The 17877-nt window shown below is 42.2% G+C and overlaps 1 long non-coding RNA gene across 1 annotated transcript; it reads right to left on the bottom strand.

Annotated features, from left to right (window-relative positions):
- Nucleotides 1–444: 444 nt before the first annotated feature.
- Nucleotides 445–13703, bottom strand: LOC120743295. The gene is made up of 3 exons (XR_005698144.1): nt 12961–13703; nt 2564–2568; nt 445–456 (listed from the first exon to the last, which is right to left on the bottom strand). It is a non-coding gene; the product is annotated as an uncharacterized LOC120743295 (long non-coding RNA).
- Between the last annotated feature and the right edge of the window lie 4174 nt (nt 13704–17877).

Consider the following 17877-nt stretch of genomic DNA (forward strand, 5'->3'; position numbering starts at 1 on the left):
TTGTAACATCACATCCTGTAAGCAGAGTCTGCCTGTTTCTCTGGAAATGACCATTTCCAGCCAATATAAGTAATTCATGGCTGGAGAGAGTTGGTACTCATATACAGTCTGTGTAAGTGTGGTTAATATAATAAACATTTGTAAGGAGATGATTAGTAATAAACACAGCCAGTGAGAGTGAGTGGAAGGAAGTGAGTGACTCAAGTGTGTCAGTTGGTTTGTCGTCTGTTTTTGAGTGTGGGGGAATTTTTAAAGCTAAGTTAGGAATATTTATAATGTGATTTCCAAAACTTGCATATGATCTTCAAGTTGTAGTAGATCTGCTATCACACAGCAGCTGGAGCAGCCTCAAAAGGAGGTTAGTCCACTGCTGCCACCTGTGGCCAAGTGCCATAGCCCACTACTAGATGAACTTGTGACACAGCCGCAGTAGAGGCTGAGTGGCTGCACTCACATCTGGTGCATTCAAATCGACCCACAAACACGTTGAAAGAAGCAATGCCAGCAATGTGGGTTGTCAAGGCTAAAACCAATCATCAAGCAAAGTTAATTCAACAGTGTGTGAAACTGTCATTGCCAACAAAGAGTATATAACAAAGTATTTTGATGAACTTATTATTGACCAAATAGTTATTTTCCACCATAATTTGCAAATAAATTAATTAAAAATCAGACAATGTGATTTTCTGGGTTTGTTTTAAACTCATCTTGTCTCTCATAGTTGAGCTACACCTATGATGAAAAGTCTCATCTTTTTAACGTGCACAGTTGGTGGCTGACTAAATACCTTTTTGCCCCACTGTAAGTTGGAGCCCCAGGTGTTGAGAGGCAGGAAGGGCTAAATGTATATTTCTTATTTGCATACTCAGGCTTTTAATGATTAACAGAAACACTGGATGATGTTTAAAAGGTAAAATGTCTGTGTTCGTTTGGTGCTCCTAAGAGGGCAGGCTGATGGTCTATAACACCCAGTAACTGACCAAAGGAGGGCGACAGCTGATTTAGCACTGACTTGAGCACAGGACTCCAGCTAAGAGGGAAAAGCTGAAAGACTGAGCATCACACTGCAGGGGAAGCTGTGGGACAGCAGGCTGAACGAAACACGTTCTTTTGATTCACATTAAAATACGTGTGAAAGGAGGGACTGCTAGGGTTGAAAATGATTAAATAAAGCTGTTTTATTATTTTTACACAATGCAATGTGCTCATAAATCAGTTGGCGCTCCATGCTTTGAGGGTCAGAAACGTCGTTCAGGGCTATGACTGATAGAGAATTGATGTAGCACAGAGGGTCTCTTTGCTACATGCTTACATCACACCAGATAACAGTTAGAAGGATATTTCTGGGCCAAAGGGAGTCCAAACAGAATCTCCCGAACTAGATAAATAGAATCAGGATCAGGATCATATTAAATAATCAGGGCTAGGCAGGGAGTTGTTTTTGTCTCTGTCGTTCCAGGAAAGGAGCAGATAACGAGGGACGTGAGCGTAAGAAGGAGGCTCGAAGGGAGACAACAGGACGGCCACATCGGTTCCAGAAGATGATAATAATCCTAATAATGTGTTATTGTTGGGGTTCCTCTCTGTGAACACAGACTGCTGCACTCGGTTTGGGCTCACGGGGGTTAGTGACCTTGTTATCTGAAGCTGTAGCTGTTCTTAATGTGAGCAGGTGTACTTCACCTCAGCCATCACAGGCATGCAGGCCCACACACTGTGATTGGATGGTTGGGACACATGCAGACTCTGATTGGCTGTTCTCTTCTTTGAGCTGAAAAAGAAGTCTCATAGTAAAAACAAAACAAAACAGGAGTAACAGAAAGAAATGGGGAAAATATTTTGACAACTTTTATTTTTCATTTGTTTCATCACTTATACAAAAACCTTTTCTTACAGAGAGGAGACATTTAAAAAATCATAAATCTGATATATGTTGCACACACACACGCCTTGTTTAGGACGACAAAGCATCATATCCACAGAGTGTTTTTAACACAACAACAATCCAGCTTTATTATCTGTCACATACAGGATCACACAGAGTACAACATGCAGTGAAATGTTTTGTGTCCGTGTTGTGGACAGGCTGCAGACGTAGCCGAGCCATTCCAGGGCCTTTTGTTTGTAGCATGAAGGGTCTAGCCAGGACCCTTACTGGATACTGGATGGGAATCGAACTTGTGACTCCCGCTCCAAGGATGTGTAGTCTTACCACTACACATCTTTTTTGTTTTTTAAACAAACATTCTGTTTGTGTGTTTTCTCAAACAGGAGACATTAAGATGTTTATGGTTTTCAGTAAACCAGCTGCAGCTATCCAGATAAAAACGGACACATGAAGACGAGGTCACTGTGAAAACACACAAACATAAAAGAAAATCATGTGCACACCTTTGATGGAGATTGATCAAAAAGTGAGCAGCCTGTTGTGCAGCATCAGCGTGTTTCCATGAATGAACCACATTCTGTGGATGTTGGCTGTGCTGGACATCAGGAAACCAGAAACAGGAACCTTATAAATGCTATTTGGGCTCCCATGAAGCTTCCAGAGAAACCTCTAAACCTTCACTTTAAAATGCTCCGCTGCATCTGAAACGTCCCCATCACACAGGCTCCACCCACCTGGCAGCAGGATAAAGAGAGTCACTCATTGTAGCTGTCAGTCCGTCAGCTTTAGCTCAGGAAACGTTTGTGTCTCAGTTTCTCGGTGTTGTGAGTTTTGCAGAGGAGACGGTGGTGAAACAAAAGCTGAAGAATGAAGTTTGTTAACAGGAAGGGAAGAAGAGAGAGGAGGGTCCAGTGATACAGGAAGGTGGAGGTTAAAAAAATCTCCAAAAATGTAAAAGAATTCAGACAAACAGAACCTGAGCGCTGATTAAATCCATGGTTTGGGGTTAAATGGTGTTTCTGCTGAGACAGACGCAGACAGAGGGGTGATGGGAGCCGTGTCTCTCAGTCAGCCATGAAAGTCAGTTATCAGACTTACCCCCAGTGATCAGGACGTCTTCTTTAGTATGACAGCCTGAAAAACAAGGCAACAGAAAACAGTGATTAGCACTGACCACGTGTTTGTGCAGCAGTGTGCTCGACAGCAAGGAGCCGTGACCGTCACACAAACTGTGCTATCAGCTGAAGGTTCACAGTGTGAGATGTTCAAATATGAGCTCAGGTGAAACATACTGAAGATAAACCTGCGTGCAACATCAAACTGATGCTCCCATCAGATCCCCTCCAGATCTCTCTGTGGCTGAGACCCTCACTCCCACATGTTTCCACTGTGTCCTTCTGAAACAGACCTGGATGGTCATGTGACCACAGAAGTATTCAGGGAGTCGGCATTTCTCAGACTCAACATCAGCGAACAAACAAAGACAAGAAGTTTTGGTTTAATCGCTGAATCTTATCACAGAGTCTCGGCTCCTCTTATCTCTCTGGGCTGGTGAGGGCGCACCAAACATCAGCTTCAAAGAATTCACTGCCTCCTAAAAACTGTTTCAAAAAAGAGAAAAAATCAGGGACAAAGCTGAGGTCAAAGGTCAGAGATAAGGAAATAAGTGAAGATGCAGTGAGCTGGAAAACTTGTGAGCAGCACCGACGTTATTGGACTTCCTGCTCCATAAATCTGTTTGGTCCTCGTTTCCAAAAGAAAACAGCTTATTAAATAAAACCTCATGAAATCAAATCACTTCTATTCAATGTTTGTTATTTTTTAAGTATTTATTTACATTTATGAAGGAAACCTTCAGTGATGTCCACCAGTAAAATGCTTTCATGTGTATTTAGCTGTGAGTGCAGACACACCTGCAGGCTCGTGTTTGTGGACATGGTACTCTGCTGATTCTGAAATGTTGTTGCACTGCTCGCCTTAGAAAAGAAGCTGCACACATACAGCTCAGCGCTGGTGGGGAAGGGCTGATGGACGACCTCATGTAAACAGAAAGGAGGTGGCACCATGCAGAAAGCCTTTGAACTGCAGGGTGGTGGGAGACGAGCAGCAGCACAAAGACACAGAGTGCAGACGTGATAGTGACGTTCCTGCCATTCCCTCTGACACAGGCCCCGCCCTGCTGGGTACGACACAGGCCCCGCCCTGCTGGGTACGGAGCAGCTAATATAACATAATAATGGTGAGAATAGTCTCTGAGTCAGGACGTCCCAACAACATATCCTGAACTACACTGTGGATCTAATGGAGGCCATGGAGGGAGATGCTTTTCTTTCCTGTCTCTCACAGAAGAAGGAGCAGAAACCAGGCGAGGTCAGACTGAACGGGGAGGAGTCACAGCAGACTGTGTGGTTCTGGGAGAAGACGGCCATAATGATCTTTGTTACTGTCACATGAGCTGTACGGCCCAATGAGGGCCATCCTTGGTGTGAGGCAGACTGTTGTGTCACACTGCGCTCCAGTGCTGTGAACTTGTCATTTCAACTGCTGCAGCAAATTAAATCTTTTTAAAGGACAGAAATTTCTCCTGAATTCCTTCTGGAAAAATTGGATTTGACATTGTCCAGCTTAAGCATGGCGCTCTGAAGGAATCTGCACTTAATGCCACCATACTGTATCTCAGCCACTGCCTGTGATTATCTCACAGTCACGCTTTGATCTGCAGACACGATTCATCGTACTACAAATAACCACGGCGAATAGTTCCTCACAGGCTGAAGCGATGCTGGATTTGAAGTCCCTCTGTCCTCTCACAGTCAGTCAGGCTGTGTGGGAGCTGCTGACAGCTTCCTCTGCAGCATCAGGCTAACAGTCAGCTGCTGCCTGAGCCTGCAGACCGGTCAACACTTCAACGCTCAGAAGTCGGTGGATATGTTCCCAACAGTCAGGTCTATCCATGCCTGCTCTCACGCAGGGAACTCCAGGCTTTGTGTGAAAGACGGAGGCAGTGTTTCCTTAGCGTTGCAGTAACTGCACCTCTAAATAAACAAGCCCACTCTGCTGAGAGATGGATGGGTTTCTGGTCTCCAACACAACAATGTTCATGCTGTAGCCACACGTTACTGCTGCGTCAGCGTCCCCTCGCTTCCCTCTCGCCAGTTTCTAAACACCAGGCTGGAGGCTTTAAGATGGGACTGTGTGAGTGACTGGAGGCTTCATCCATCTGCTACATACAGCCTGTGCTCCTTGTTTCCATCTCAGATGTGCTCTTACTCCAGTCCATCTACAACCACCGTGCACTATAGTGAACTCTGCTGCAGGGTCATGTGTGCTGATCTGGAAACCGTCTGTTCCTCTTTCCTCATTTTGACTCTGATTGAATATCACAGCATCTTTACACATCTGTGCTCCAGATGTTTCTACATTTTTATTCATATGAAATATTTGGGAAGCATTTTTATTCCTAAGAAGCAAATTAAAAGTCTGTTATTCACCTCAACACACAGCCTGTGTGTGTGTGTGTGTGTGTGTCTGTGTGTAGATCTGCAGTCATTGTTGTGCAGTGAGCTCATGTTCAATGAAAGCTGCATTTAGCTTTAGGGTCATAGTTCACTCCCAGTGTGACAAACGTTTTGAAGCTTGTGACATGAACGTGCATCAAACTAGACTATGTGGAAATAAACCGAACGCCAGCAGGTCAATGATAAAGTTAAGCCCACTTTAGTAATTAGTTCCCAAAACACAGAAGAACATCAGTAACATTAATAACTAACGCCTAACATTAAGCGCTCACACCTCCAGGTGGTTCAAGGGGACAGTTGGGGGGAAACTGGCCCCAGCAGGGCGCAGCAGCAGCACTCGTGGTTGTGAGATCAGGAAATCCAAAGCGTCCAATCAGGTCCCCACAGTTCATTCCTGGTTCTTTGCCTTTACCTGCTCTCACAAACTAAACACTGTGTTTATATAAGCTGTCCTGTCTGACAGCTTTTCACATCTGAATTATGATCTGAATGTTCTGTTGGAACAAACATGTTTGTCTTTGCAAGACCAGAAACTCTCTGCAGGCTCCTGTTGGTGCTGTTTATCTCTTTATTTATTCATTTCTATTATTATTATTTACATTATTACTCACAGCACATGTGCAATATAAGACTATGAGAGCTGACAGGCTGGAAACAGGAAACTCTTTGTGACACTGTGATAAATGAAGCCACAGCTTCAATGAAATGTTGCTCTTATTTTACACTTTGTTTGGAATCATCTGGATTACAGACGTTTTTAGATCAATCTAAACTCTGTGTTTTACTTAAGTAAAGTCAGTAAAGTTTTATTTGTATAGCACCTTTCAAGACAAAAATCACAAAGTGCTTCACAGAAAAACAGAAATGAACCAAAAGCAAGTTTAAAAAGATTTTAGCTGCTTGTTAAATGAAACCACTGAGTCCACAGATCTCCGGCTCAAAGGAGTCCAGAGTCTGGGGGTGTCAGGGGTTGACATTTGTAAAAGCACAGTAAGAGAGAAAAAATGAGACACTGGCAGACCGACTCAGAGTTTAAGAACGTGTACACGGGTGAATGCCTCTGAGAAGACAGACACACCGAGTGCAGGCTTGCTTGCTTTATTTATAAGGCAAAATGGGTTACATAGTACTTCCTCTTTTAACTGTCAGAGCAGGGGTCAGGCATTATCTCAGCTTATCTAACCTTGCACACATATTCTGAAAATAACAATGTAGGAGTATATCATGCTTATCTGACATCACATACTGAGGTGAGAAATACAAAGTATATCATGACTTGTCAAAACATCTTAAACACTTAAGTAAGGAATGCATTATGTTCTCTTTAACAATAAGCGTTGCCCGTGTGAAACTATATGAACACACATACAATATAAGGCATACTTGGTTAGAATATAAGGCTTACTTGATTATATTGTATTATAGAGATTTGGTTATATTGAATAATGTAGAAAACCTCTAACAGGGGGCCACAGTCACAGACGCTCTATCACCTTTGAAACAACTTTAACTTCAACGACATGAAGAAAAAACGTTTGTTTGTCAGATTTGAGTCTTTCTAAAAGTTCATTGTTCAGCTGTTAAATTAAAGTGTGATCATCAAAAACATGGTTCAGCTTTCAGTGAGTCACATTCAGTGTGAGCAGCCAAACATGATGGCAGACTGCCACAGATCACTGCTGAGGAAAGAGGAGGCGTTCAGCTTCCTCATAGTTTCACACCTGCATGAAGCAGCCTCACCCTGACAGCTTCAAATCACTGTGTCAGCTGATCACTTCCTGTCCTGTGATTGGCTGGCTGGACTTCATCCTGCTTGCAGGGATTTGAACACTGTGGACGTCCAGTTCATCGAAGAGTTAAATCCATGGAGCAAAGATCAGCAGAGGGTTAGAGATGAGTTTGTGCAGGGATCATAAGGGCTCAGAGTCATGTGGAGTTTTTATGATGAAAATATAGACGGAGATTAAAGAAACACATTTTCACTGTTTGTCAGAAAGATTCAAAAAGGATCATAAATGAAAAAGCTCCAGTGAGTCCAGGGCCCTTCTTGTGCTGCTCTGAACCCAGAAGAACGATAATACAAATGAAACCTGGTAGATGGACGGACGTGTTGGGCCTTCCATCAGATAGAAACATGGAGCAAACATGTGGCCGGTCCATCGGCCCAAAAGGCCCGTATGCTAGATTAGCAATCCAGCCCTGACACAGAGTGTAAAGATAATAGTCAGGACCACAGGCCAGTTCAGACCCTTTTTAATGTTCAAGAATCCACAGATTTTATCAGAGCACCCCTAAAAACAACCATGTTAATAGCAGTAATAATAGCATATTTCAGTGTTTCTTTCTGGAATTATCTTCAAATGTTATATTTTCTTACCTTGTCTCTTGACCACAGCACAGACAGACTCGAAACACCAGCTTCAGATGTCATCAGTCCATTCAATGGGCGTTATTAGCAGTAACCAGTTCATAGATGTGGGCCAGTAGGACCTGCTACACCTGCTAGTTTGTTCACAAGGTTGTTATCATCCATCCAGGTGGAGGATCACTAACAGGAGGATGGGAAGACTCCAGAATCCACTCTCACTGGATTCTGGTGGAGTGTTTACAGGTAAGACCATTTAAATGGACAGCATTTATAGAGTTTATCATCCTCGTACTGACCCAGGGTCAGTGTGAAATACAATCCTAGCTGTGTGAACAAAGTCTGGCTCCTTTAATCCTGCATGACAAACCTCAGGATGCCGGTCAGCTAGAGACTTTGAAGTTTCGTAGCATTGGGCCTGATGATGGTGTGTAGAGCCTCTACTTACCTTCTACACTGTGTTTTTGTTACTAATTATTCATAAATTAGTCATAATTATATTCAGAGCATTCAGAGCAATAATTCATTCAGAGCATGTGCTGACGAACTGACCGGAGTCTTCACTAAAATCTTCAACCTTTCCTTGTCATCAAACACCGTCCCACCCTGCCTCAAAACCTCCACCATCATCCCCATCGCCAAGAAGACAGCTGTGGCCAGCCAAACGACTACAGGCCTGTTGCACTTACGCCTGTAGTGATGAAGTGCTTTGAGAGACTGGTCTGTCAGCACATCAGGGCCGGTCTGCTCCCACTCTGGACCCCCACCAATTTGCCTACAGGACAAATCGATCCACCGAGGACGCTATCACCATAGCGCTCCACACTGCGCTGAGTCACCTGGAGCACCGAGGAAGCTATGTGAGAATGCTCTTCCTGGACTTTAGCTCAGCATTCAATCATATCATCCCGGAGATCCTGGTCCAGAAACTGTCTCACCTGGGACTCTCCACCCCCATCTGCCTCTGGATCAAGGACTTCCTGACAAATAGACCACAGTCTGTCAGACTCGGCCCCCACCGGTCCAGCACCATCACACTCAGCACCGGGTCTCCACAAGGATGTGTTTTGAGTCCCCTCCTGTTTACGCTCTACACATCCGACTGCTCCCCTACCCATCTCTCAAACACCATCATAAAGTTCGCGGATGACATCACAGTGGTTGGACTCATCTCAAGGGGGGATGAGTCGGACTACAGAGATGAGGTCAACAGACTGACTGAGTGGTGTTCAGTTAACAACCTCCAACTGAACACCACGAAAACTAAAGAACTTATCTTGGACTTCAGGAAGGGCAGAGCAGACCCGGCCCCACTTTACATTCACGGGAGCTGTGTGGAGAGGGTACACTCCATGAGGTTTCTGGGCGTGCACATCTCTGATGACCTCTCCTGGACTGCAAATACTACAGCGGTGGTTAAAAGGCCCAGCAGCGTCTCCACTTTCTGAGAGTGCTCAGGAGGAACAACCTGGAGGAGAGGCTGCTGGTGACATTTTACAGAGCCACCATAGAGAGCATCCTAACGTATGGCATAACAACATGGTATGCAGGGTGCTCAGCTGCAGACAGGAAAGTACTGCAGAGGGTCATCAACACAGCCCAGAAGATCACTGGCTGCTCTCTGCCCAGCCTGGAGGTCACTGCAAACTCTCGGTACCTCAGCAGAGCTGGCAATATCATCAAGGACCACTCTCACCCCAGCAACCAACTGTTTGAACTATTACCGTCAGGCCGACGGTACAGGTCACATAAAACCAGGACAAACAGATTCAGGGATAGCTTCTTTCCCAGAGCTATCACCGTAGTAAATAAGCACAAAAACAATTGAACCTATTCCATACCGTCACTGTCATTATATTATGCTGCTATTCATACTGTCATTATATTAATGCTGCTATCCTGTATATATCATACTTACTATTGTTTGAGTACTTACGATTGTTTTTTTGTACTTTTTATATTTTACATTTATATGTATTATTGAAACTTGCACCAAGGGAGTGGCACTCCAATTTCATTGTACTCTGTACAATGACAATAAAGGCTATTCTATTATAGAGTTTATCATCCTCATACTGACCCAGGGTCAGTGTAAAATACAATCCTAGCTGTGTGAACAAAGTCTGGCTCCTTTAATCCTGCATGACAAACCTCAGGATGCCGGTCAGCTAGAGACTTTGAAGTTTCGTAGCATTGGGCCTGATGATGGTGTGCAGAGCCTCTACTTACCTTCTACACTGTGTTTTTGTTACTAATTTATTCATAAGTTTTGCACTGTTTGCTGTTGTTTATCAGTCGGGTGTAGACAGATTTCAGAGGAGCAAAGAGGAGCACTGTTGCTTCATCCTTAACACTTTAAAGCAGAACTGGATGGAAATCAAAGGTCCTTAAAAGCTTTTTCTGCTCCCCGACCCTCAAAGCCAAACTTCACCCATGAGAGCTGACGGATACGATTATTAAAAAGTGACGTTATCAGAAACAAAGGTGAGCAACAATATTTAACATGTGCTTTTACATTACTGTCGTTTATATATCCGTCTTGTTCATAAACAGAAGTTTCATTTATCGGTGTGGGACTGCTGAGCCACCTCACTTCATTCATTCTCCACACGATGTTCATTTACAGAAACCTTTCACAGAAACTGATTTCTCTACCAAAGTGTGAACCAGTGTTTCCATAGATTACTTCTTATAGGAAGGTCAGTGTTTGTCCTGTTTCTGTTCCTCAGGTTCAGTAAATATCAAACACTTCACTCTCACATATATTTTGTGTTTGCCCTGCGATAAACTGTCCTGCTTTTGCCCCGTGGCAGCTGGGACAGGCTTCAACCCTGAAGTGGAAATGTTGTATTCCAAGTATGTAATCTGATCATTTACAAAGTCAAAATGTCTCATCAACATGTAAGTAATGGTTATAAAAATGGGAAAGCAGACATAAACGTGACATATGAGGACAGCTACATGTAGTGTGTTTGCAGGTCTATCAGCACATAGAAGAGTTAAAGTCTGATTCAGTGAACCCTGATTGGTCCAGTCTGTCTGGATAAATTCAGTTAGCTGATCTGTGACCATTTATTCACACATTTTCTTAACTAATGATTCAGGATGACAGAGGGGCTGGATATGTTCAATAAATACACCTTACAAAAGTCAACAACAAACCTGCATCATGTACGTTGTTGTCCACAGGATGAGAACATCCAGATGATCAAAGTGGAAGACTGTGGAACATGTGAATGCATGTTTGTGTTTATGCCTGTGTCTATCAGAGGAGGCTGGAGGCTCTGAAAGGCTCCCCCACCAGTTCCTGCTGAATCAAAGCAGCAAACTTGATGCTACAGGCTGCATTTTATTTAATGGTAGAAAAATAAGGTTTCATATAAGTGGGTAGCAGATGTTATTACCCATTTGGAGCCCACTTCTACTATCAGAGATTTCCTGGAGACGATGCAGAGGGCTTATGAATTTATCCTGACTAAGAGTGAAATCTGTTTGTGCTCACAGCACTTTCAGTTCAGTTAAATGTCATGTATGTAGCAGCATTTCACAACAAGTGGTCTCAACCTGCTGTCAGAATCAGACATGATTTATTCATGAAGTCAGGACCCTCAGTGAAGAACAGGCAGAGACTCTGATCAACAAGCAGGCAGAGCCTCACCGAGGAGCATCAAGCTTCTCCTCGAGGAGCCTGTCAGACGAGCAGACAGAGACTGTTTTTGTTCTCAATCTTGTTCCTTTATCTCCTTCTTCTGTTCCATGCTCCCAGTCTTTCCAGAAGAAGAGAGAAGCACCTCTCCAACACCTGCCACCACCTGTTAAACCCACAGACCAGACATCTCTGCAGTCTCTTCATCCACCTGCTGCCACCTCCCAGTCTTTAAGTCAGGGTGGCCAACATGGAAATAAGAGGAGGAAGAGTAAGTTTAGTTTTGCATCGTACGTCTTTAGATTCTTACGTTTGTTCCTAAATGAACGTCACTTCAGAAAATGATGCACATGTTGTCCTAGAGAACTTACAAACCAGTGCACAGCATTTTATTCACCAGTTATTTAGCTGTATTTTGGTGGCCGCTCTAAAATGACGATGGTTAATGTCAATCCCTGACTTCAGTTAAGAGGACTTTGTAATTCAACCTGATTTGATTGAGGCTTTAAAACTTTGTGAGGAGGCAGAATTTCTCAAAAGTAGAAACACTTCAGCCTTCAGAATGATCGACAAGAAATCCAAATCACATTTGGAGAAATGTTGTTTCCACTTTGCAGAAAGTTACGAAATGTTAAACTGAAACACAAAAACTAAATCTGTGGTACAAGTTTAGTGAACCTGTACACGAGTGTTTTCTTTGGACTCACTCTGAATTACAAAGAATGGAGCAGAAGCAAAACTATCCATCAAAATGACATTTGTGTTTTAGTGCACTACTAAAGTCAATGTATTTATTATACTCCACCACTGGTGTTAAACATAAAAAGCATAAAGTAATCCCCAACCTGATTTCATGTTTTTGGTGCTGTTTGTTTCAGGAAGGATATTTTCCAGTGGGTAAAATCTGGGAGCCCACCAGTGAATTTCAGCAGCACTTTGCCTGATGTGCCGCCTCCTTCAGCCAGAGAGTCTTTTCATTGTGTTGGTCGTTTTTCTATGTTACAAACAAGTCACATATAATATCTGCAGACTGTACTTGTGTCCTGTCTGCGGGGAACAGTGTCATAAATATGTGGAGCCAAAGATCCAAACATCCAGATACCACATTGGTCACCGACAGGATGTCATCATTTTAAGCACTTTGATTGGTTACAAGTGTCAGACACATATTTATACTTGTTTAAATGCATTGTTTTATGCAGAAACCTGTATCTTATGTTACTTACAGCACTAGTTGTGTAATCTTATGTTGAATGTTTTCATTGTACAGCATGTTTTCTGCTACGTTCTGTAAAAAGTGAGAGCAGAAGGTGAAAAGTGCTTCTCAAACTGGCTGATCCAGTTTGAGCATCACTGTGTTAGCCGCGTCCTTCTGACTGTACTGGAGGCTGTAATCCACAAAATCAGTGACATGTTGCAGTGAATCTGACCTGAAACCAGCAACTGAGCCCATAAACTCATCACCCTGTTTGCTTTACCTTCTCAAATAAACATGTGTTTGTTTATGTATAACTGTGCAGGCTGGTGTGAATGTACTGAGTACTGTCTATAATTCCCTCGAAGCACAGGCAGACGGAAGTGGTTTTCTGTCACTGGTTTATTTGAAGACTTCTCTCCAAAGCCACCGTGAAAACTATACAGCATTAACAAAATAAAACTCAGCATAAGACACAGCAGTAAAAACACTGTACAACAAACACGATAAATAAATAAATAAATAAATACCTCGTTGGCTGCATGCTGCAAAAAGGGAATTAGCCGCCGTTCTTCTGAGGTTTCCTTTAACCGTTTAACCGTGTGTAGTCAAAGTCCACTTAACATGTCTTTCAATAAAAACCATCCTTTCTGCGCGCTTACAGGTGTTTTTCTTCGTTCTACCCAAAGCGGAAACTAGCGCAACTTGTAAGCGAACTTGACTTTCAAAATAAAAGCACCAAACGTTGACTACAAAAACCAAACAAAGTAATGTACAGCTTAAACAATTTACAATCATGACATGGATCTTGACAAGATAAAGAAATAATCCAAATTATATACAATGTCATCATGCCAACAGTTACACTGTCACTGCAAATATAAACAACAAACTGAAAGTTCATTGAGATGTGAGAACTTGAAGCACTTTTTTATGTTGAGACTTCCTGTTTCCATGATTATTATTTAGTGTAAAAATGAGAATTTCATAACAAACACCTTCAGACACATAATCTGTGGAAACATGCTGTAATTTAATGACCAATAAACTGAACGTCTTTAGCTCACAGTGAGGATGCATTTGGACTCTGATGTATTCTGGTGCACAGATGAACTGAATAAACTTTTTAAACATGTTTTGTTACTGAATCCATGTAATGTTTTCAATGTTTCAACAATATAGAAAATATATACAGACAAAAGAGCTCTTATTACAAGGCGTTGCCACAGCTTCCTGCTCGGTCTGTTTGATTTGGGAGATTTTACACTGGATGCCTTTCTGACACATATCCAGCTGATCTCTGAGCTCCTGGAGTCAAACAAGGCAACTTTTGCTTGTGAGGCAAACGTGTAAAACACTAAACTGACAAATGCTGAAACTGTAATTAGCCTGATTACATTTGCTGTTGTTTGTTCAACACAGGGCCGGATCTAGAGAAATGTTCTTCGGGTGGCCTGGAAATCAACTGGGGAGGAAAAATCAAAGCCTTTTTTTTTTTTTTACTATTTTTTACACACATGCAGGTGTTACATATGGTTAAAATACTTCAAATACAGTAAGTGTTTCATATAAATATAGTCCATAACTTCATTATTTTCTTTAGCCCACATAATGAAACATTTCAGTTCCATAAACATGTGAATTATTTCATGTACTGTATAACCTGTATAATAAATAAATATGTAGCCCAGTAAGTATAAAATCCAGAAAGCTACACAACATTTACAAACACAAGTCTAACTTAAGTGTCACACTTTTGTTAAAATAATCACATTGTTGCTTAAATTTACACAAAATGTCAGAAATCTGTTCTGTCATGAACACGTTTGTCACCAAACATTTAAAGCTAGTTTTTCACGTTTTGTTGGGTTAATCTGGGGTCCAAAATATAATTGGACATTGTTGACTACTTTTGATTTTACATTTGTATTTCTCCTTTAAATGTATTTATTTTCTCACCCTGTTTGGTCTCATTGTTTTCAGTTCAACCTCACATGTCTGAATTTACAGTTATTTTTTAATTGGCTTACTGTATTAACACAACTGATCTGAAGTCACACAAAAGCATAAAATCCTAGTAGTAGTTATATTTTTACTGTAAAAACCACAAACATGTTTATTGAATTATTGTCATAACTTGAAATGCAAATATAAAGTTTACATTTAAAAACTTCAAAAACTAAAAGAAGTTACACACAACTATTTATCTAAAAATGAAGTTTGTACAACCATTTAAAAATACTACTAAAACTAAAACGAGGGAACAATCAGGTGTCACACAAATTATTTGTGCCAGTGCAAAAAATCGTTTGTCCACCACAAGACAGAGGAGAACATCACAGGGATCAACCTGCAGGCCTGACAGCAGCAGGAGTATCACTGCTCCTTCGAACGTCGGCCGAGCAGCTACTAAGAAAGGACCTGGTACAAGGTGCTCTGACCTAATGCAAACCCTGCAAAGAGGGCCTCCTCACTGACAACAGCACCCGCCAGGTGTGGAGACGTATCCAAGCCCTCACCAACTACACAGGCCAGAGTCCCCCAACCCCCGACAGCAGCCTCGAGCTCACAGATAATTAACTTTTTGAGATTTCCTTACCTGGATGACTGAGCATGCATCAAGACACTGAGCAGCATGAATAAACAGTGTGTATTTGACAAAAGATTAGTGTGCAGCCAGGGTAATTCTCACTGAACAAAAGTGTTTCTACAAAATACATGAGAGCATTTTATCTGTTTTTATTTGAGAAGCTGAATAAAATGAGTGCAACAGCACAAAGACTGGGAAGAATCTGACATTCAGGGGTGAAACATTGCACTGTGTTTGAGACGCATTAAGCAAAATTATATTTGCACGTCTTAAAGCAGAGCCCCGTGTTTTTAACAGTGCACTTAAAGGAAACCTGTCAGGTGTCGTTTCTCAGGAGGGGCCGACATGTTTGCGTGCATAAATGATTTAATAATCTGTTCTCCTTTCAAGCAGCCCTGCAAGACTGAAACTAAAGCGCTTCAAAATACCTCAATGAGAATGTTTACAAGGTGAGCCTCTCCAAATTACAATGTGCTTTGGAGAGACTCACCTTTCTGGAACATGTGATCACATCAGATGGTGAGTCCATCTGTCTGAAAAGGATTGCATCGATCCAATCCAGACTCACAAGGATTTTCTTTTCTTTTTACATGACCTCATATTTCTGTCAGTGGAAACCCAAACATGCTGCATGAGAGGCTCCACAATCAGCAGTGACACATGTGAGGGGACTGACTGGACATGACAGACTACAACAGACTGATGATGCAGACAAAGCTTTGACTGACTTCAAACTGACACTTTAGACTGCAGCTAGTTTAGGATGACCCTTGTTGTAGCTGTTGTATCACAAACTTGTGGCTACAGCCTTATTACTCCCATAAACTACAGCTGTTTGTAAATGTGAGGCTTATATTAACTCAAAGATTCTGTTTCCTGGCAGGTATAGTGTGGATGCAGTGGCAGAGCCAGGAGTCAAACACAATATGGAACCAGAGGATTAACATGAAAACCACACTAACTTCATCTCTTAACACAGATTTACAGGCCCAGAGTAAAACTACCCCAGAGGAGAAGCCCTCAGAAAACCCAAGAGACAGTGTACCTAACTTTCTTATTTTCTCATTCTCCTAATTATGGTAAATTAACACAGGGAAGGTCCATGTGTCAAAAGGAGGGAAGGTCCAAAGAAATGCAGCTCACACAAGAAAAGGGATTCCAGAATTTTGCAGTTTTTCTATGATTTGTGTACCTTTGTTGGGTTTGATGTTTGTATGGGATTAGTAGGATCTAGTTTGTTACTGATTATTAGTTATATTAGTTATTGCCTAGTCGCTCGCGCTACTTAGAAAGCTTCAACCTACATCAGTGTAAAAGAATGTGTGGAGGCAGCTGTTTGGGCTCAAATCTTTGTAACCTTGTAAATCAAAAAATCTGGAAATGTTATGTTTGTGCATCTATAGATGAGAATTTGTGTGTAAAAAAGATTTGTTCATAACAAATAATAACACAAGTCACATATTGTTTTTGTTAAGGTTGCACAATTCTGCACACAGTGGTGTGAAAAGTGTTTGCCTCCTTCCTGATTTCCCTTTTTTGTGTGTTTGTCACATTTACATGTTTCAGATCAAACAAATATTTACTATTAGACAAAGACAACTTGTGTAAATAGAAAATGCAGTTTTTTTAATTAAACACTGTTTGTGTCGGGTCCTTTTATCACATACTCCAAAAACTTCATTTTGTTTGTTTTTTAGCCAGTCAGAGGTCGACTTACTGGCATGTTTCAGATCATTGTCCTGCTGCCTGAGTGCTCTTAAGCTTCAGGCCATGAACTGATGGCTGGATGTTCTCCTTCAGGATGTTTACACAGCAGAACTCATGGTTCCAGTAAAGGGAACCATCTCCTGGGTCTGGGGGCAGATAGCCCCTCCAGGGGTGCTGGTGCCTGGGCCCAGGAGTATAGATTATGTATGAGGAGTGTGAGTGTGTGTGTACCCCATACAGTTCTGCAACTGGTTTATTAATGTTTGTCTTTATTGTAAATGTGTTGTTTTGGATTCGAAACAGCTTTAAGAGAAGAAAAATAAAATATATATACATGCTAAACATGTTACTTTGACCTCTTCTCTAAATGAAATTCAAACCTGACACAGTCTGAACAAACACACCAACAGTTTATCAGGTTTCATGCAGACGTCCAAAGAGCACAAACATCTCCAGGGGAACAAAGTGAAAATCAGAGAAAACAGAAGAAGCTTCAGAGTCCAGGAGTGGAAGCAGACGACCAACAGACAGGAACTTAGAAATAAAAACTCAGAGGGGAGCAGAAACAGTTCAGGAGGTCATCCACAAGGTGGAGCCAAGAAGAGGAGCACTTCAGGGGAATGGACAGGCTGCTGAGTCTGTAGGCAGCAGTGGAGGCGGAGGAGGAGGTCAGTGGGAGCAGAGCAGTATTCCAGCAACACTGCAGTATAAGGGACCAGCAGAGGGCGGCTGAGCTGGAGGTTGAGTGAAGTGGAGGCAGCACCATCCACTGGACTCTGCTGAACTGGAAAGTGTTGCTTTTTGTAGGAAAGCTGGGAAATGGAGTCCTGGTCAGAAGAAGCTGGAGAGTGAGAACTCACCAAGTCCCTGAGCCACAGCAGCAAAACATCTACAAGCCATCATTGTTCCAGAGTCTCCTCATGGATCCTCCACAAAGCTGCTTCTGTGGAGTCTGAGCTAAAGTCTTT

This window comes from Simochromis diagramma, unplaced genomic scaffold (assembly GCF_900408965.1).
Source record: "Simochromis diagramma unplaced genomic scaffold, fSimDia1.1 OVJJ01000424.1, whole genome shotgun sequence".
Lineage (NCBI taxonomy): Eukaryota > Metazoa > Chordata > Actinopteri > Cichliformes > Cichlidae > Simochromis > Simochromis diagramma.